This window comes from Telmatherina bonti, assembly GCF_933228915.1.
Source record: "Telmatherina bonti genome assembly, chromosome: 17".
NCBI classification, from domain to species: domain Eukaryota; kingdom Metazoa; phylum Chordata; class Actinopteri; order Atheriniformes; family Telmatherinidae; genus Telmatherina; species Telmatherina bonti.
This window is the reverse complement of record NC_136615.1, coordinates 2286962-2309693: the sequence shown is the minus strand read 5'-3', so window position 1 is coordinate 2309693 and position 22732 is coordinate 2286962. Positions and strand designations below refer to the sequence as shown.

At 53.6% G+C, this 22732-nt stretch overlaps 1 protein-coding gene across 1 annotated transcript in view; it reads right to left on the bottom strand.

The window, feature by feature from the left end:
- Positions 1-22501, bottom strand: part of fer (fer (fps/fes related) tyrosine kinase) — a 197861-nt gene extending 175360 nt beyond the window's left edge. The window contains exon 1 of the mRNA XM_079257110.1: positions 22361-22501. The gene's annotated coding sequence lies outside the window, so the exon portion shown is untranslated. The remainder of the gene's footprint in view (positions 1-22360) is intronic.
- Positions 22502-22732: the final 231 nt, after the last annotated feature.

Genomic DNA, 22732 nt, shown 5'->3' with positions numbered 1-22732 from the left:
CACATGTCTCAACGTCCAACCACACGTATCAACATCCCACCACATATCACAACGTTCCACCACACGTCTCAACGTTCCACGACACGTCTCAAGGTTCCACCCTACGTCTCAACGTCCCACCACACGTCTCAAGGTTCCACCCTACGTCTCAACGTCCCACCACACGTCTCAACGTCCCATCAGACGTCTTAACGTTCCATCAGACGTCTCAACGTCCCATCAGATGTCTCAACGTTCCACCACACGTCTCAACGTTCCACCACGTCTCAACGTCCCATCACACGTCTCAACGTTCCATCACACGTCTCAACGTCCCACCACACGTCTCAACGTCCCATCAGACGTCTTAACGTTCCATCAGACGTCACAACGTCCCATCAGATGTCTCAACGTTCCACCACACGTCTCAACGTCCCATCATACGTCTCAACGTTCCACCACACGTCTCAACGTCCCATCACACGTCTCAACGTTCCACCACACGTCTCAACGTACCATCAGACGTCTCAACGTCCCATCAGACGTCTCAACGTTCCATCAGACGTCTCAACGTCCCATCAGACGTCTCAACGTTCCACCACACGTCTCAACGTCCCATCATACGTCTCAACGTTCCACCACATGTCTCAACGTTCCACCACGTCTCAACGTCCCATCACACGTCTCAACGTTCCACCACACGTCTCAACGTCCCATCAGACGTCTCAACGTCCCATCATACGTCTCAACGTTCCACCACACGTCTCAACGTCCCACCACACGTCTCAACGTCCCATCAGACGTCTCAACGTCCCATCAGACGTCTCAACGTTCCATCAGACGTCTCAACGTTCCATCAGACGTCTCAACGTCCCATCATACGTCTCAACGTTCCACCAAACGTCTCAACGTACCACCACACGTCTCAACGTCCCATCATACGTCTCAACGTTCCACCACATGTCTCAACGTTCCACCACGTCTCAACGTCCCATCACACGTCTCAACGTTCCACCACACGTCTCAACGTCCCATCAGACGTCTCAACGTCCCATCATACGTCTCAACGTTCCACCACACGTCTCAACGTCCCACCACACGTCTCAACGTCCCATCAGACGTCTCAACGTCCCATCAGACGTCTCAACGTTCCATCAGACGTCTCAACGTTCCATCAGACGTCTCAACGTCCCATCATACGTCTCAACGTTCCACCACACGTCTCAACGTCCCACCACACGTCTCAACGTCCCATCATACGTCTCAACGTTCCACCACACGTCTCAATGTCCCATCACACGTCTCAATGATCCACCACACGTCTCAACGTCCCATCAGACGTCTCAACGTCCCACCACACGTCTCAACGTCCCATCAGACGTCTTAACGTTCCATCAGACGTCACAACGTCCCATCAGATGTCTCAACGTTCCACCACACGTCTCAACGTCCCATCATACGTCTCAACGTTCCACCACACGTCTCAACGTCCCATCACACGTCTCAACGTTCCACCACACGTCTCAACGTACCATCAGACGTCTCAACGTCCCATCAGACGTCTCAACGTTCCATCAGACGTCTCAACGTCCCATCAGACGTCTCAACGTTCCACCACACGTCTCAACGTCCCATCATACGTCTCAACGTTCCACCACATGTCTCAACGTTCCACAACGTCTCAACGTCCCATCAGACGTCTCAACGTTCCATCAGACGTCTCAACGTTCCATCAGACGTCTCAACGTCCCATCATACGTCTCAACGTTCCACCACACGTCTTGACGTACCACCACACGTCTCAACGTCCCATCAGACGTCTCAACGTTCCATCAGACGTCTCAACGTCCCATCAGACGTCTCAACGTTCCACCACACGTCTCAACGTCCCATCATACGTCTCAACGTTCCACCACATGTCTCAACGTTCCACCACGTCTCAACGTCCCATCACACGTCTCAACGTTCCACCACACGTCTCAATGTCCCATCAGACGTCTCAACGTCCCATCAGACGTCTCAACGTTCCATCAGACGTCTCAACGTTCCATCAGACGTCTCAACGTCCCATCATACGTCTCAACGTTCCACCACACGTCTTGACGTACCACCACACGTCTCAACGTCCCATCAGACGTCTCAACGTTCCATCAGACGTCTCAACGTCCCATCAGACGTCTCAACGTTCCACCACACGTCTCAACGTCCCATCATACGTCTCAACGTTCCACCACATGTCTCAACGTTCCACCACGTCTCAACGTCCCATCACACGTCTCAACGTTCCACCACACGTCTCAACGTCCCATCAGACGTCTCAACGTCCCATCATACGTCTCAACGTTCCACCACACGTCTCAACGTCCCACCACACGTCTCAACGTCCCATCAGACGTCTCAACGTCCCATCAGACGTCTCAACGTTCCATCAGACGTCTCAACGTTCCATCAGACGTCTCAACGTCCCATCATACGTCTCAACGTTCCACCACACGTCTCAACGTCCCATCATACGTCTCAACGTTCCACCACACGTCTCAACGTTCCACCACACGTCTCAACGTCCCATCATACGTCTCAACGTTCCACCACACGTCTCAACGTCCCATCAGACGTCTTAACGTTCCATCAGACGTCACAACGTCCCATCAGATGTCTCAACGTTCCACCACACGTCTCAACGTCCCATCATACGTCTCAACGTTCCACCACACGTCTCAACGTCCCATCACACGTCTCAACGTTCCACCACACGTCTCAACGTACCATCAGACGTCTCAACGTCCCATCAGACGTCTCAACGTTCCATCAGACGTCTCAACGTCCCATCAGACGTCTCAACGTTCCACCACACGTCTCAACGTCCCATCATACGTCTCAACGTTCCACCACATGTCTCAACGTTCCACCACGTCTCAACGTCCCATCACACGTCTCAACGTTCCACCACACGTCTCAACGTCCCATCAGACGTCTCAACGTCCCATCATACGTCTCAACGTTCCACCACACGTCTCAACGTCCCACCACACGTCTCAACGTCCCATCTGACGTCTCAACGTCCCATCAGACGTCTCAACGTTCCATCAGACGTCTCAACGTTCCATCAGACGTCTCAACGTCCCATCATACGTCTCAACGTTCCACCACACGTCTCAACGTCCCACCACACGTCTCAACGTCCCATCATACGTCTCAACGTTCCACCACACGTCTCAATGTCCCATCACACGTCTCAATGATCCACCACACGTCTCAACGTCCCATCAGACGTCTCAACGTCCCATCAGACGTCTCAACGTTCCATCAGACATCTCAACGTTCCATCAGACGTCTCAACGCCCCTTCAGACGTCTCAACGTTCCACCACACGTCTCAACGTCCCATCATACGTCTCAACGTTCCACCACACGTCTCAACGTCCCATCACACGTCTCAACGTTCCACCACACGTCTCAACATACCATCATACGTCTCAACGTTCCACCACACGTCTCAACGTCCCACCATACGTCTCAACGTTCCACCCTACGTCTCAACGTCCCACCACACGTCTCAACGTCCCACCACACGTCTCAACGTTCCACCACACGTCTCAACGTCCCATCATACGTCTCAACGTTCCACCACACGTCTCAACGTCCCATCACACGTCTCAACGTTCCACCACACGTCTCAACGTCCCACCATACGTCTCAACGTTCCACCCTACGTCTCAACGTTCCACCACACGTCTCAACGTCCCACCATACGTCTCAACGTCCCACCACACGTCTCAACGTTCCACCACACGTCTCAACGTCCCACCACACGTCTCAACGTTCCACCACACGTCTCAACGTCCCACCACACGTCTCAACATACCATCACACGTCTCAACGTTCCACCACACGTCTCAACGTCCCACCATATGTCTCAACGTTCCACCACACGTCTCAACATACCATCATACGTCTCAACGTTCCACCACACGTCTCAACATACCATCATACGTCTCAACGTTCCACCACACGTCTCAACGTCCCATCACACGTCTCAACGTTCCACCACACGTCTCAACGTTCCACCACACGTCTCAACATACCATCATACGTCTCAATGTTCCACCACACGTCTCAACGTCCCACCATACGTCTCAACGTTCCACCCTACGTCTCAACGTCCCACCACACGTCTCAACGTCCCACCACACGTCTCAACGTTCCACCACACGTCTCAACGTCCCACCATACGTCTCAACGTCCCACCACACGTCTCAACGTTCCACCACACGTCTCAACGTCCCACCACACGTCTCAACGTTCCACCACACGTCTCAACGTTCCACCACACGTCTCAACGTCCCACCACACGTCTCAACGTTCCACCACACGTCTCAACGTCCCACCACACGTCTCAACGTTCCACCACACGTCTCAACGTTCCACCACACGTCTCAACGTCCCACCACACGTCTCAACGTTCCACCACACGTCTCAACGTCCCACCATACGTCTGAACGTTCCACCCTACGTCTCAACGTTCCACCACACGTCTCAACGTCCCACCATACGTCTCAACGTCCCACCACACGTCTCAACGTCCCACCACACGTCTCAACGTCCCACCATACGTCTCAACGTCCCACCACATGTCTCAACGTCCAACCACACGTATCAACATCCCACCACATATCACAACGTTCCACCACACGTCTCAACGTTCCACGACACGTCTCAACGTTCCACCCTACGTCTCAACGTCCCACCACACGTCTCAAGGTTCCACCCTACGTCTCAACGTCCCACCACACGTCTCAACGTCCCATCAGACGTCTTAACGTTCCATCAGACGTCTCAACGTCCCATCAGATGTCTCAACGTTCCACCACACGTCTCAACGTCCCATCATACGTCTCAACGTTCCACCACACGTCTCAACGTCCCATCACACGTCTCAACGTTCCACCACACGTCTCAACGTCCCATCAGACGTCTCAACGTCCCATCAGACGTCTCAACGTCCCATCATACGTCTCAACGTTCCACCACACGTCTCAACGTCCCATCATACGTCTCAACGTTCCACCACACGTCTCAACGTCCCATCACACGTCTCAATGATCCACCACACGTCTCAACGTCCCATCACACGTCTCAACGTTCCACCCTACGTCTCAACATCCCACCATACGTCTCAACGTCCCACCACACGTCTCAACGTCCCACCACACGTCTCAACGTCCCACCATACGTCTCAACGTCCCACCACATGTCTCAACGTCCAACCACACGTATCAACATCCCACCACATATCACAACGTTCCACCACACGTCTCAACGTTCCACGACACGTCTCAACGTTCCACCCTACGTCTCAACGTCCCACCACACGTCTCAACGTTCCATCCTACGTCTCAACGTCCCACCACACGTCTCAACGTCCCATCAGACGTCTTAACGTTCCATCAGACGTCTCAACGTCCCATCAGATGTCTCAACGTTCCACCACACGTCTCAACGTCCCATCAGACGTCTTAACGTTCCATCAGACGTCACAACGTCCCATCAGATGTCTCAACGTTCCACCACACGTCTCAACGTCCCATCATACGTCTCAACGTTCCACCACACGTCTCAACGTCCCATCACACGTCTCAACGTTCCACCACATGTCTCAACGTACCATCAGACGTCTCAACGTCCCATCAGACGTCTCAACGTTCCATCAGACGTCTCAACGTCCCATCAGACGTCTCAACATTCCACCACCAGTCTCAACGTCCCATCATACGTCTCAACGTTCCACCACATGTCTCAACGTCCCATCACACGTCTCAACGTTCCACCACACGTCTCAACATCCCATCAGACGTCTCAACGTTCCACCACACGTCTCAACGTCCCATCATACGTCTCAACGTTCCACCACACGTCTCAACGTCCCATCATACGTCTCAACGTTCCACCATACGTCTCAATGTCCCATCACACGTCTCAATGATCCACCACACGTCTCAACGTCCCATCAGACGTCTCAACATACCATCATACGTCTCAACGTTCCACCACACGTCTCAACGTCCCACCATACGTCTCAACGTTCCACCCTACGTCTCAACGTCCCACCACACGTCTCAACGTCCCACCACACGTCTCAACGTCCCACCACACGTCTCAACGTCCCACATGTCTCAACGTTCCACCACACGTCTCAACGTCCCACCATACGTCTCAACGTCCCTCCACATGTCTCAACGTTCCACCACACGTCTCAACGTTCCACCACACGTCTCAACGTTCCACCATACGTCTCAACGTCCCACCACACGTCTCAACGTCCTACCACATGTCTCAACGTCCCACCACACGTCTCAACGTTCCACCACACGTCTCAACGTCACACCACACGTCTCAACGTCCCACCACACGTCTCAACGTCCCACCCCACCATACGTCTCAACGTCCCACCACACGTCTCAACGTCCCACCACACGTCTCTACGTTCCACCACACGTCTCAACGTCCCACCACACGTCTCAACGTCCCACCACATGTCTCAACATCCCACCACACGTCTCAACGTCCCACCACACGTCTCAACGTCCCACCATACGTCTCAACGTTCCACCACACGTCTCAACGTCCCACCATACGTCTCAACGTCCCACCACACGTCTCAACGTCCCACCACACGTCTCAACGTCCCACCATACGTCTCAACGTCCCACCACATGTCTCAACGTCCAACCACACGTATCAACATCCCACCACATATCACAACGTTCCACCACACGTCTCAACGTTCCACGACACGTCTCAAGGTTCCACCCTACGTCTCAACGTCCCACCACACGTCTCAAGGTTCCACCCTACGTCTCAACGTCCCACCACACGTCTCAACGTCCCATCAGACGTCTTAACGTTCCATCAGACGTCTCAACGTCCCATCAGATGTCTCAACGTTCCACCACACGTCTCAACGTTCCACCACGTCTCAACGTCCCATCACACGTCTCAACGTTCCATCACACGTCTCAACGTCCCACCACACGTCTCAACGTCCCATCAGACGTCTTAACGTTCCATCAGACGTCACAACGTCCCATCAGATGTCTCAACGTTCCACCACACGTCTCAACGTCCCATCATACGTCTCAACGTTCCACCACACGTCTCAACGTCCCATCACACGTCTCAACGTTCCACCACACGTCTCAACGTACCATCAGACGTCTCAACGTCCCATCAGACGTCTCAACGTTCCATCAGACGTCTCAACGTCCCATCAGACGTCTCAACGTTCCACCACACGTCTCAACGTCCCATCATACGTCTCAACGTTCCACCACATGTCTCAACGTTCCATCACGTCTCAACGTCCCATCACACGTCTCAACGTTCCACCACACGTCTCAACGTCCCATCAGACGTCTCAACGTCCCATCATACGTCTCAACGTTCCACCACACGTCTCAACGTCCCACCACACGTCTCAACGTCCCATCAGACGTCTCAACGTCCCATCAGACGTCTCAACGTTCCATCAGACGTCTCAACGTTCCATCAGACGTCTCAACGTCCCATCATACGTCTCAACGTTCCACCAAACGTCTCAACGTACCACCACACGTCTCAACGTCCCATCAGACGTCTCAACGTTCCATCAGACGTCTCAACGTCCCATCAGACGTCTCAACGTTCCACCACACGTCTCAACGTCCCATCATACGTCTCAACGTTCCACCACATGTCTCAACGTTCCACCACGTCTCAACGTCCCATCACACGTCTCAACGTTCCACCACACGTCTCAACGTCCCATCAGACGTCTCAACGTCCCATCATACGTCTCAACGTTCCACCACACGTCTCAACGTCCCACCACACGTCTCAACGTCCCATCAGACGTCTCAACGTCCCATCAGACGTCTCAACGTTCCATCAGACGTCTCAACGTTCCATCAGACGTCTCAACGTCCCATCATACGTCTCAACGTTCCACCACACGTCTCAACGTCCCACCACACGTCTCAACGTCCCATCATACGTCTCAACGTTCCACCACACGTCTCAATGTCCCATCACACGTCTCAATGATCCACCACACGTCTCAACGTCCCATCAGACGTCTCAACGTCCCACCACACGTCTCAACGTCCCATCAGACGTCTTAACGTTCCATCAGACGTCACAACGTCCCATCAGATGTCTCAACGTTCCACCACACGTCTCAACGTCCCATCATACGTCTCAACGTTCCACCACACGTCTCAACGTCCCATCACACGTCTCAACGTTCCACCACACGTCTCAACGTACCATCAGACGTCTCAACGTCCCATCAGACGTCTCAACGTTCCATCAGACGTCTCAACGTCCCATCAGACGTCTCAACGTTCCACCACACGTCTCAACGTCCCATCATACGTCTCAACGTTCCACCACATGTCTCAACGTTCCACAACGTCTCAACGTCCCATCAGACGTCTCAACGTTCCATCAGACGTCTCAACGTTCCATCAGACGTCTCAACGTCCCATCATACGTCTCAACGTTCCACCACACGTCTTGACGTACCACCACACGTCTCAACGTCCCATCAGACGTCTCAACGTTCCATCAGACGTCTCAACGTCCCATCAGACGTCTCAACGTTCCACCACACGTCTCAACGTCCCATCATACGTCTCAACGTTCCACCACATGTCTCAACGTTCCACCACGTCTCAACGTCCCATCACACGTCTCAACGTTCCACCACACGTCTCAACGTCCCATCAGACGTCTCAACGTTCCATCAGACGTCTCAACGTTCCATCAGACGTCTCAACGTCCCATCATACGTCTCGACGTTCCACCACACGTCTTGACGTACCACCACACGTCTCAACGTCCCATCAGACGTCTCAACGTTCCATCAGACGTCTCAACGTCCCATCAGACGTCTCAACGTTCCACCACACGTCTCAACGTCCCATCATACGTCTCAACGTTCCACCACATGTCTCAACGTTCCACCACGTCTCAACGTCCCATCACACGTCTCAACGTTCCACCACACGTCTCAACGTCCCATCAGACGTCTCAACGTCCCATCATACGTCTCAACGTTCCACCACACGTCTCAACGTCCCACCACACGTCTCAACGTCCCATCAGACGTCTCAACGTCCCATCAGACGTCTCAACGTTCCATCAGACGTCTCAACGTTCCATCAGACGTCTCAACGTCCCATCATACGTCTCAACGTTCCACCACACGTCTCAACGTCCCACCACACGTCTCAACGTCCCATCATACGTCTCAACGTTCCACCACACGTCTCAATGTCCCATCACACGTCTCAATGATCCACCACACGTCTCAACGTCCCATCAGACGTCTCAACGTCCCACCACACGTCTCAACGTCCCATCAGACGTCTTAACGTTCCATCAGACGTCACAACGTCCCATCAGATGTCTCAACGTTCCACCACACGTCTCAACGTCCCATCATACGTCTCAACGTTCCACCACACGTCTCAACGTCCCATCACACGTCTCAACGTTCCACCACACGTCTCAACGTACCATCAGACGTCTCAACGTCCCATCAGACGTCTCAACGTTCCATCAGACGTCTCAACGTCCCATCAGACGTCTCAACGTTCCACCACACGTCTCAACGTCCCATCATACGTCTCAACGTTCCACCACATGTCTCAACGTTCCACCACGTCTCAACGTCCCATCACACGTCTCAACGTTCCACCACACGTCTCAACGTCCCATCAGACGTCTCAACGTCCCATCATACGTCTCAACGTTCCACCACACGTCTCAACGTCCCACCACACGTCTCAACGTCCCATCAGACGTCTCAACGTCCCATCAGACGTCTCAACGTTCCATCAGACGTCTCAACGTTCCATCAGACGTCTCAACGTCCCATCATACGTCTCAACGTTCCACCACACGTCTCAACGTCCCACCACACGTCTCAACGTCCCATCAGACGTCTCAACGTTCCACCACACGTCTCAATGTCCCATCACACGTCTCAATGATCCACCACACGTCTCAACGTCCCATCAGACGTCTCAACGTCCCATCAGACGTCTCAACGTTCCATCAGACGTCTCAACGTTCCATCAGACGTCTCAACGCCCCTTCAGACGTCTCAACGTTCCACCACACGTCTCAACGTCCCATCATACGTCTCAACGTTCCACCACACGTCTCAACGTCCCATCACACGTCTCAACGTTCCACCACACGTCTTAACATACCATCATACGTCTCAACGTTCCACCACACGTCTCAACGTCCCACCATACGTCTCAACGTTCCACCCTACGTCTCAACGTCCCACCACACGTCTCAACGTCCCACCACACGTCTCAACGTTCCACCACACGTCTCAACGTCCCACCATACGTCTCAACGTTCCACCCTACGTCTCAACGTTCCACCACACGTCTCAACGTCCCACCATACGTCTCAACGTCCCACCACACGTCTCAACGTTCCACCACACGTCTCAACGTCCCACCACACGTCTCAACGTTCCACCACACGTCTCAACGTCCCACCACACGTCTCAACATACCATCACACGTCTCAACGTTCCACCACACGTCTCAACGTCCCACCATACGTCTCAACGTTCCACCACACGTCTCATCATACCATCATACGTCTCAACGTTCCACCACACGTCTCAACATACCATCATACGTCTCAACGTTCCACCACACGTCTCAACGTCCCATCACACGTCTCAACGTTCCACCACACGTCTCAACGTTCCACCACACGTCTCAACATACCATCATACGTCTCAATGTTCCACCACACGTCTCAACGTCCCACCATACGTCTCAACGTTCCACCCTACGTCTCAACGTCCCACCACACGTCTCAACGTCCCACCACACGTCTCAACGTTCCACCACACGTCTCAACGTCCCACCATACGTCTCAACGTCCCACCACACGTCTCAACGTTCCACCACACGTCTCAACGTTCCACCACACGTCTCAACGTCCCACCACACGTCTCAACGTTCCACCACACGTCTCAACGTTCCACCACACGTCTCAACGTCCCACCACACGTCTCAACGTTCCACCACACGTCTCAACGTCCCACCATACGTCTCAACGTCCCACCCTACGTCTCAACGTTCCACCACACGTCTCAACGTCCCACCATACGTCTCAACGTCCCACCACACGTCTCAACGTCCCACCACACGTCTCAACGTCCCACCATACGTCTCAACGTCCCACCACATGTCTCAACGTCCAACCACACGTATCAACATCCCACCACATATCACAACGTTCCACCACACGTCTCAACGTTCCACGACACGTCTCAACGTTCCACCCTACGTCTCAACGTCCCACCACACGTCTCAAGGTTCCACCCTACGTCTCAACGTCCCACCACACGTCTCAACGTCCCATCAGACGTCTTAACGTTCCATCAGACGTCTCAACGTCCCATCAGATGTCTCAACTTTCCACCACACGTCTCAACGTCCCATCATACGTCTCAACGTTCCACCACACGTCTCAACGTCCCATCACACGTCTCAACGTTCCACCACACGTCTCAACGTCCCATCAGACATCTCAACGTCCCATCAGACGTCTCAACGTCCCATCATACGTCTCAACGTTCCACCACACGTCTCAACGTCCCATCATACGTCTCAACGTTCCACCACACGTCTCAACGTCCCATCACACGTCTCAATGATCCACCACACGTCTCAACGTCCCATCAGACGTCTCAACGTCCCATCAGACGTCTCAACGTTCCATCAGACGTCTCATCGTCCCATCAGACGTCTCAACGTTCCACCACACGTCTCAACGTCCCATCATACGTCTCAACGTTCCACCACACGTCTCAACGTCCCATCATACGTCTCAACGTTCCACCACACGTCTCAACGTCCCATCACACGTCTCAATGATCCACCACACGTCTCAACGTCGCATCAGACGTCTCAACGTCCCATCAGACGTCTCAACGTTCCATCAGACGTCTCAACGTTCCATCAGACGTCTCAACGTTCCATTAGACGTCTCAACGTCCCATCATACGTCTCAACGTTCCACCACACGTCTCAACGTCCCATCATACGTCTCAACGTTCCACCACACGTCTCAATGTCCCATCACACGTCTCAATGATCCACCACACGTCTCAACGTCCCATCAGACGTCTCAACGTCCCATCAGACGTCTCAACGTTCCATCAGACGTCTCAACGTTCCATCAGACGTCTCAACGTTCCACCACACGTCTCAACGTCCCATCATACGTCTCAACGTTCCACCACACGTCTCAACGTCCCATCACACGTCTCAACGTTCCACCACACGTCTCAACATACCATCATACGTCTCAACGTTCCACCACACGTCTCAACGTCCCACCATACGTCTCAACGTTCCACCCTACGTCTCAACGTCCCACCACACGTCTCAACGTCCCACCACACGTCTCAACGTCCCACATGTCTCAACGTTCCACCACACGTCTCAACGTCCCACCATACGTCTCAACGTCCCACCACATGTCTCAACGTTCCACCACACGTCTCAACGTTCCACCACACGTCTCTACGTTCCACCATACGTCTCAACGTCCCACCACACGTCTCAACGTCCTACCACATGTCTCAACGTCCCACCACGCGTCTCAACGTTCCACCACACGTCTCAACGTCCCACCACACGTCTCAACGTCCCACCACACGTCTCAACGTCCCACCACACGTCTCAACGTCCCACCCCACCATACGTCTCAACGTCCCACCATACGTCTCAACGTCCCACCATACGTCTCAACGTTCCACCCTACGTCTCAACGTCCCACCACACGTCTCAACGTCCCACCACACGTCTCAATGATCCACCAAACGTCTCAACGTCCCATCAGACGTCTCAACGTCCCATCAGACGTCTCAACGTTCCATCAGACGTCTCAACGTCCCATCACACGTCTCAACGTTCCACCACACGTCTCAACGTCCCATCAGACGTCTCAACGTCCCATCAGACGTCTCAACGTCCCATCATACGTCTCAACGTTCCACCACACGTCTCAACGTCCCATCATACGTCTCAACGTTCCACCACACGTCTCAACGTCCCATCACACGTCTCAATGATCCACCACACGTCTCAACGTCCCATCAGACGTCTCAACGTCCCATCAGACGTCTCAACGTTCCATCAGACGTCTCATCGTCCCATCAGACGTCTCAACGTTCCACCACACGTCTCAACGTCCCATCATACGTCTCAACGTTCCACCACACGTCTCAACGTCCCATCATACGTCTCAACGTTCCACCACACGTCTCAACGTCCCATCACACGTCTCAATGATCCACCACACGTCTCAACGTCGCATCAGACGTCTCAACGTCCCATCAGACGTCTCAACGTTCCATCAGACGTCTCAACGTTCCATCAGACGTCTCAACGTTCAATTAGACGTCTCAACGTCCCATCATACGTCTCAACGTTCCACCACACGTCTCAACGTCCCATCATACGTCTCAACGTTCCACCACACGTCTCAATGTCCCATCACACGTCTCAATGATCCACCACACGTCTCAACGTCCCATCAGACGTCTCAACGTCCCATCAGACGTCTCAACGTTCCATCAGACGTCTCAACGTTCCATCAGACGTCTCAACGTTCCACCACACGTCTCAACGTCCCATCATACGTCTCAACGTTCCACCACACGTCTCAACGTCCCATCACACGTCTTAACGTTCCACCACACGTCTCAACATACCATCATACGTCTCAACGTTCCACCACACGTCTCAACGTCCCACCATACGTCTCAACGTTCCACCCTACGTCTCAACGTCCCACCACACGTCTCAACGTCCCACCACACGTCTCAACGTCCCACCATACGTCTCAACGTCCCACCACACGTCTCAACGTTCCACCACACGTCTCAACGTTCCACCACACGTCTCTACGTTCCACCATACGTCTCAACGTCCCACCACACGTCTCAACGTCCTACCACATGTCTCAACGTCCCACCACGCGTCTCAACGTTCCACCACACGTCTCAACGTCCCACCACACGTCTCAACGTCCCACCACACGTCTCAACGTCCCACCCCACCATACGTCTCAACGTCCCACCCCACCATACGTCTCAACGTCCCACCATACGTCTCAACGTCCCACCATACGTCTCAACGTTCCACCCTACGTCTCAACGTCCCACCACACGTCTCAACGTCCCACCACACGTCTCAACGTCCCACATGTCTCAACGTTCCACCACACGTCTCAACGTCCCACCATACGTCTCAACGTCCCACCACATGTCTCAACGTTCCACCACACGTCTCAACGTCCCACCACACGTCTCAACGTCCCACCACATGTCTCAACATCCCACCACATGTCTCAACGTCCCACCCCACCATACGTCTCAACGTCCCACCATACGTCTCAACGTTCCACCACACGTCTCAACATACCATCATACGTCTCAACGTTCCACCACACGTCTCAACGTCCCACCATACGTCTCAACGTTCCACCCTACGTCTCAACGTCCCACCACACGTCTCAACGTCCCACCACACGTCTCAACGTCCCACCATACGTCTCAACGTCCCACCACATGTCTCAACGTTCCACCACACGTCTCAACGTTCCACCACACGTCTCTACGTTCCACCATACGTCTCAACGTCCCACCACACGTCTCAACGTCCTACCACATGTCTCAACGTCCCACCACGCGTCTCAACGTTCCACCACACGTCTCAACGTCCCACCACACGTCTCAACGTCCCACCACACGTCTCAACGTCCCACCACACGTCTCAACGTCCCACCCCACCATACGTCTCAACGTCCCACCATACGTCTCAACGTCCCACCATACGTCTCAACGTTCCACCCTACGTCTCAACGTCCCACCACACGTCTCAACGTCCCACCACACGTCTCAACGTCCCACATGTCTCAACGTTCCACCACACGTCTCAACGTCCCACCATACGTCTCAACGTCCCACCACATGTCTCAACGTTCCACCACACGTCTCAACGTCCCACCACACGTCTCAACGTCCCACCACATGTCTCAACATCCCACCACATGTCTCAACGTCCCACCACACGACTCAACGTCCCACCATACGTCTCAACGTTCCACCACACGTCTCAACTTCCCACCATACGTCTCAACGTCCCACCACACGTCTCAACGTCCCACCACACGTCTCAACGTCCCACCATACGTCTCAACGTCCCACCACATGTCTCAACGTCCAACCACACGTATCAACATCCCACCACATATCACAACGTTCCACCACACGTCTCAACGTTCCACGACACGTCTCAACGTTCCACCCTACGTCTCAACGTCCCACCACACGTCTCAACGTTCCACCCTACGTCTCAACGTCCCACCACACGTCTCAACGTCCCATCAGACGTCTCAACGTCCCATCAGACGTCTTAACGTTCCATCAGACGTCTCAACGTCCCATCAGATGTCTCAACGTTCCACCACACGTCTCAACGTCCCATCAGACGTCTTAACGTTCCATCAGACGTCACAACGTCCCATCAGATGTCTCAACGTTCCACCACACGTCTCAACGTCCCATCATACGTCTCAACGTTCCGCCACAAGTCTCAACGTCCCATCACACGTCTCAACGTTCCACCACACGTCTCAACGTACCATCAGACGTCTCAACGTCCCATCAGACGTCTCAACGTTCCATCAGACGTCTCAACGTCCCATCAGACGTCTCAACATTCCACCACCTGTCTCAACGTCCCATCATACGTCTCAACGTTCCACCACATGTCTCAACGTCCCATCACACGTCTCAACGTTCCACCACACGTCTCAACATCCCATCAGACGTCTCAACGTTCCACCACACGTCTCAACGTCCCATCATACGTCTCAACGTTCCACCACACGTCTCAACGTCCCATCATACGTCTCAACGTTCCACCACATGTCTCAACGTCCCATCACACGTCTCAACGTTCCACCACACGTCTCAATGTACCATCATACGTCTCAACGTCCCATCAGACGTCTCAACGTCCCATCAGACGTCTCAACGTCCCATCAGACGTCTCAACGTTCCACCACACGTCTCAACGTCCCATCATATGTCTCAACGTCCCATCATACGTCTCAACGTCCCATCATACGTCTCAACGATCCACCACACGTCTCAATGATCCACCACACGTCTCAATGATCCACCACACGTCTCAACGTCCCATCAGACGTCTCAACGTCCCATCAGACGTCTCAACGTTCCATCAGACGTCTCAACGTTCCATCAGACGTCTCAACGTCCCATCAGACGTCTCAACGTTCCACCACACGTCTCAACGTCCAATCATACGTCTCAACGTTCCACCACACGTCTCAACGTCCCATCATACGTCTCAACGTTCCACCACACGTCTCAACGTCCCATCACACGTCTCAATGATCCACCACACGTCTCAACGTCCCATCAGACGTCTCAACGTCCCACCATACGTCTCAACGTCCCACCCTACGTCTCAACGTACCACCACACGTCTCTACGTTCCACCACACGTCTCTACGTTCCACCACACGTCTCAACGTCCCACCATACGTCTCAACGTCCCACCCTACGTCTCAACGTTCCACCACACGTCTCAACGTTCCACCACACGTCTCAACGTCCCACCACACGTCTCAACATCCCACGACATATCACAACGTCCCACCACACGTCTCAACGTCCCACCCCACCATACGTCTCAACGTCCCACCATACGTCTCAACGTCCCACCATACGTCTCAACGTTCCACCCTACGTCTCAACGTCCCACCACACGTCTCAACGTCCCACCACACGTCTCAATGATCCACCAAACGTCTCAACGTCCCATCAGACGTCTCAACGTCCCATCAGACGTCTCAACGTTCCATCAGACGTCTCAACGTCCCATCACACGTCTCAACGTTCCACCACACGTCTCAACGTCCCATCAGACGTCTCAACGTCCCATCAGACGTCTCAACGTCCCATCATACGTCTCAACGTTCCACCACACGTCTCAACGTCCCATCATACGTCTCAACGTTCCACCACACGTCTCAACGTCCCATCACACGTCTCAATGATCCACCACACGTCTCAACGTCCCATCAGACGTCTCAACGTCCCATCAGACGTCTCAACGTTCCATCAGACGTCTCATCGTCCCATCAGACGTCTCAACGTTCCACCACACGTCTCAACGTCCCATCATACGTCTCAACGTTCCACCACACGTCTCAACGTCCCATCACACGTCTCAACGTTCCACCACACGTCTCAACGTCCCATCACACGTCTCAATGATCCACCACACGTCTCAACGTCGCATCAGACGTCTCAACGTCCCATCAGACGTCTCAACGTTCCATCAGACGTCTCAACGTTCCATCAGACGTCTCAACGTTCCATTAGACGTCTCAACGTCCCATCATACGTCTCAACGTTCCACCACACGTCTCAACGTCCCATCATACGTCTCAACGTTCCACCACACGTCTCAATGTCCCATCACACGTCTCAATGATCCACCACACGTCTCAACGTCCCATCAGACGTCTCAACGTCCCATCAGACGTCTCAACGTTCCATCAGACGTCTCAACGTTCCATCAGACGTCTCAACGTTCCACCACACGTCTCAACGTCCCATCATACGTCTCAACGTTCCACCACACGTCTCAACGTCCCATCACACGTCTCAACGTTCCACCACACGTCTCAACATACCATCATACGTCTCAACGTTCCACCACACGTCTCAACGTCCCACCATACGTCTCAACGTTCCACCCTACGTCTCAACGTCCCACCACACGTCTCAACGTCCCACCACACGTCTCAACGTCCCACATGTCTCAACGTTCCACCACACGTCTCAACGTCCCACCATACGTCTCAACGTCCCACCACATGTCTCAACGTTCCACCACACGTCTCAACGTTCCACCACACGTCTCTACGTTCCACCATACGTCTCAACGTCCCACCACACGTCTCAACGTCCTACCACATGTCTCAACGTCCCACCACGCGTCTCAACGTTCCACCACACGTCTCAACGTCCCACCACACGTCTCAACGTCCCACCACACGTCTCAACGTCCCACCACACGTCTCAACGTCCCACCCCACCATACGTCTCAACGTCCCACCATACGTCTCAACGTCCCACCATACGTCTCAACGTTCCACCCTACGTCTCAACGTCCCACCACACGTCTCAACGTCCCACCACACGTCTCAACGTCCCACCATACGTCTCAACGTCCCACCACATGTCTCAACGTCCCATCAGACGTCTCAACGTCCCATCAGACGTCTCAACGTCCCATCAGACGTCTTAACGTTCCATCAGACGTCTCAACGTCCCATCAGATGTCTCAACGTTCCACCACACGTCTCAACGTCCCATCAGACGTCTTAACGTTCCATCAGACGTCACAACGTCCCATCAGATGTCTCAACGTTCCACCACACGTCTCAACGTCCCATCATACGTCTCAACGTTCCACCACACGTCTCAACGTCCCATCACACGTCTCAACGTCCCATCACATGTCTCAACGTTCCACCACACGTCTCAACGTACCATCAGACGTCTCAACGTCCCATCAGACGTCTCAACGTTCCATCAGACGTCTCAACGTCCCATCAGACGTCTCAACATTCCACCACCAGTCTCAACGTCCCATCATACGTCTCAACGTTCCACCACATGTCTCAACGTCCCATCACACGTCTCAACGTTCCACCACACGTCTCAACATCCCATCAGACGTCTCAACGTTCCACCACACGTCTCAACGTCCCATCATACGTCTCAACGTTCCACCACACGTCTCAACGTCCCATCATACGTCTCAACGTTCCACCACATGTCTCAACGTCCCATCACACGTCTCAACGTTCCACCACACGTCTCAATGTACCATCATACGTCTCAACGTCCCATCAGACGTCTCAACGTTCCATCAGACGTCTCAACGTCCCATCAGACGTCTCAACGTCCCATCAGACGTCTCAACGTTCCACCACACGTCTCAACGTCCCATCATATGTCTCAACGTCCCATCATACGTCTCAACGTCCCATCATACGTCTCAACGATCCACCACACGTCTCAACGATCCACCACACGTCTCAATGATCCACCACACGTCTCAATGATCCACCACACGTCTCAACGTCCCATCAGACGTCTCAACGTCCCATCAGACGTCTCAACGTTCCATCAGACGTCTCAACGTTCCATCAGACGTCTCAACGTCCCATCAGACGTCTCAACGTTCCACCACACGTCTCAACGTCCAATCATACGTCTCAACGTTCCACCACACGTCTCAACGTCCCATCATACGTCTCAACGTTCCACCACACGTCTCAACGTCCCATCACACGTCTCAATGATCCACCACACGTCTCAACGTCCCATCAGACGTCTCAACGTCCCACCATACGTCTCAACGTCCCACCCTACGTCTCAACGTACCACCACACGTCTCTACGTTCCACCACACGTCTCTACGTTCCACCACACGTCTCAACGTCCCACCATACGTCTCAACGTCCCACCCTACGTCTCAACGTTCCACCACACGTCTCAACGTTCCACCACACGTCTCAACGTCCCACCACACGTCTCAACATCCCACGACATATCACAACGTTCCACCACACGTCTCAACGTTCCACCACACGTGTCAACGTTCCACCACATGTCTCAACGTCCCACCACACATCTCAACGTTCCACTATACGTCTGATTGTCTCAACGTCCCACCACACGTCTCTACGTTCCACCACACGTCTCAACGTCCCACCACACGTCTCAACATCCCACCACACGTCTCAACGTTCCACCACACGTCTCAACGTTCCACCACACGTCTCAACGTTCCACCACACGTCTCAACGTTCCACCACACGTCTCAACGTTCCACCCTACGTCTCAACGTTCCACTATACGTCTGATTGTCTCAACGTCCCACCACACGTCTCTACGTTCCACCACACGTCTCAACGTCCCACCACATATCACAACGTTCCACCACACGTCTCAACGTCCCACCACACGTCTCAACATCCCACCACATATCACAATGTTCCACCACACGTCTCAACGTTCCACCACACGTCTCAACGTTCCACCCTACGTCTCAACGTTCCACCACACGTCTCAACGTCCCACCACACGTCTCAACGTTCCACTATACGTCTGATTGTCTCAACATCCCACCACACGTCTCTACGTTCCACCACACGTCTCAACATCCCACCACACGTCTCAACGTTCCACCACACGTCTCAACGTTCCACCCTACGTCTCAACATCCCACCACACGTCTCAACATCCCACCACACGTCTCAACGTTCCACCACACGTCTCAACGTTCCACCCTACGTCTCAACGTTCCACCACACGTCTTAACGTTCCACCCTACGTCTCAACGTCCCACCACACGTCTCAACGTCCCACCCTACGTCTCAACGTCCCACCACACGTCTCAACGTCCCACCACACGTCTCAACGTTCCATCACGTCTCAACGTTCCATCACGTCTCAACGTCTCTCACGTCTTAACGTTCCACCACACGTCTCTACGTTCCACCACACGTCTCAACGTTCCATCACATGTCTCAATGATCCACCACACGTCTCAACGTTCCATCACGTCTCAACGTTCCATCAGACGTCTCAACGTTCCACCACAAGTCTCAACGTCCCATCACACGTCTCAACGTTCCACCACACGTCTCAACGTCCCATCATACGTCTCAACGTTCCACCACACGTCTCAACGTCCCATCATACGTCTCAACGTTCCACCACACATCTCAACGTCCCATCACACGTCTCAACGTTCCACCACACGTCTCAATGTCCCATCATACGTCTCAACGTTCCACCACACGTCTCAACGTCCCATCACAAGTCTCAACGTTCCACCACACGTCTCAACGTTCCACCACACGTCTCAACGTTCCACCACACGTCTCAACGTCCCACCACACGTCTCAACGTTCCACCACACGTCTCAACGTTCCACCCTACGTCTCAACGTTCCACCACACGTCTTAACGTTCCACCCTACGTCTCAACGTCCCACCACACGTCTCAACGTTCCATCACGTCTCAACGTTCCATCACGTCTCAACGTCTCTCACATCTTAACGTTCCACCACACGTCTCTACGTTCCACCACACATCTCAACGTTCCATCACATGTCTCAATGATCCACCACACGTCTCAACGTCCCATCAGACGTCTCAACGTTCCATCAGACGTCTCAACGTTCCACCACACGTCTCAACGTCCCATCATACGTCTCAACGTTCCACCACACGTCTCAACGTCCCATCATACGTCTCAACGTTCCACCACACGTCTCAACGTCCCATCACACGTCTCAACGTTCCACCACACGTCTCAACGTCCCACCACACGTCTCAACGTCCCATCACAAGTCTCAACGTTCCACCACACGTCTCAACGTTCCACCACACGTCTCAACGTCCCATCATACGTCTCAACGTTCCACCACACGTCTCAACGTCCCATCATACGTCTCAACGTTCCACCACACGTCTCAACGTCCCATCACACGTCTCAACGTTCCACCACACGTCTCAACGTCCCATCACAAGTCTCAACGTTCCACCACACGTCTCAACGTTCCACCACACGTCTCAACGTTCCACCACACGTCTCAACGTCCCATCACACGTCTCAACGTTCCACCACACGTCTCAACGTGTGCCTAAACGCCTTGCGAGGTGTCTCAACAACATCCTACGTCCTAACATCCCAGATGTCTCAACATTCCATCAGATGTTTCAACGTTTCACCACACGTCTCAATATCCTACATATCTCAACGTCTCACCAGACCTGGTCCAGGAACAATCCAAAATCCATCACTACTAAAGCATACTAAGCAGTCTTTCCTGATTAAATCTGCAAGCTGATAAGTTTGTAAAATTTCTCTACATGGATGTGAAACTGAAGCTAGGCTAACGTTAGCAAGTCTTCCTCGTTCAAACCAATGGGAGGATGCAGCTATCATGCTAACACGCCTGAAGTTTGTCTGGGACTCCAGGTTAGTCCCAGCTGCTGACAGAGCCAGGGTAAGGGAGAAGGAAAGCCCCTTTCTGTCCTCTGTCCAGGGTTAGGGTTCACTAACCCATTGCCCAGGCCTGTTTCTGCTTTACATGTCGAGCAATGAGGCCACGGGGGGGGGGGGGGGGGGGGGGGGCTGTTTTCCTGCTTTCGGTTGGTCTGGGACGGGTCCGGATACCTGGAAGCAGGTGTAAGCAGCGCGACACTCGCTGTTTGGTCAGCGCGGTCCTCTGATGTCCTCCTTCAGGCTCATTTCTTCCTCCTTGCCGCGGTTTTATTGCAAGGTTCGCCGGTTCCTCCTGTCTGGTCCGGCTAAGATGCTAACAGCTAACAGGGAGGGTTTCCTCTGGAACCGGAAGAGGGCGTGGCTGCTACGGAGGAACATTGTCACGTGAGTCCTTGATAAACATGACCTGGACCAGAAACCTGGACTACAGACCTGGACTACAGACCTGGACCAGAAACCTGGACTAGAGACCTGGAAAAGAGACCTGGACTACAGACCTGGACAAAAGACATGGACCAGACCTGAACAAGACCTGGACATGAC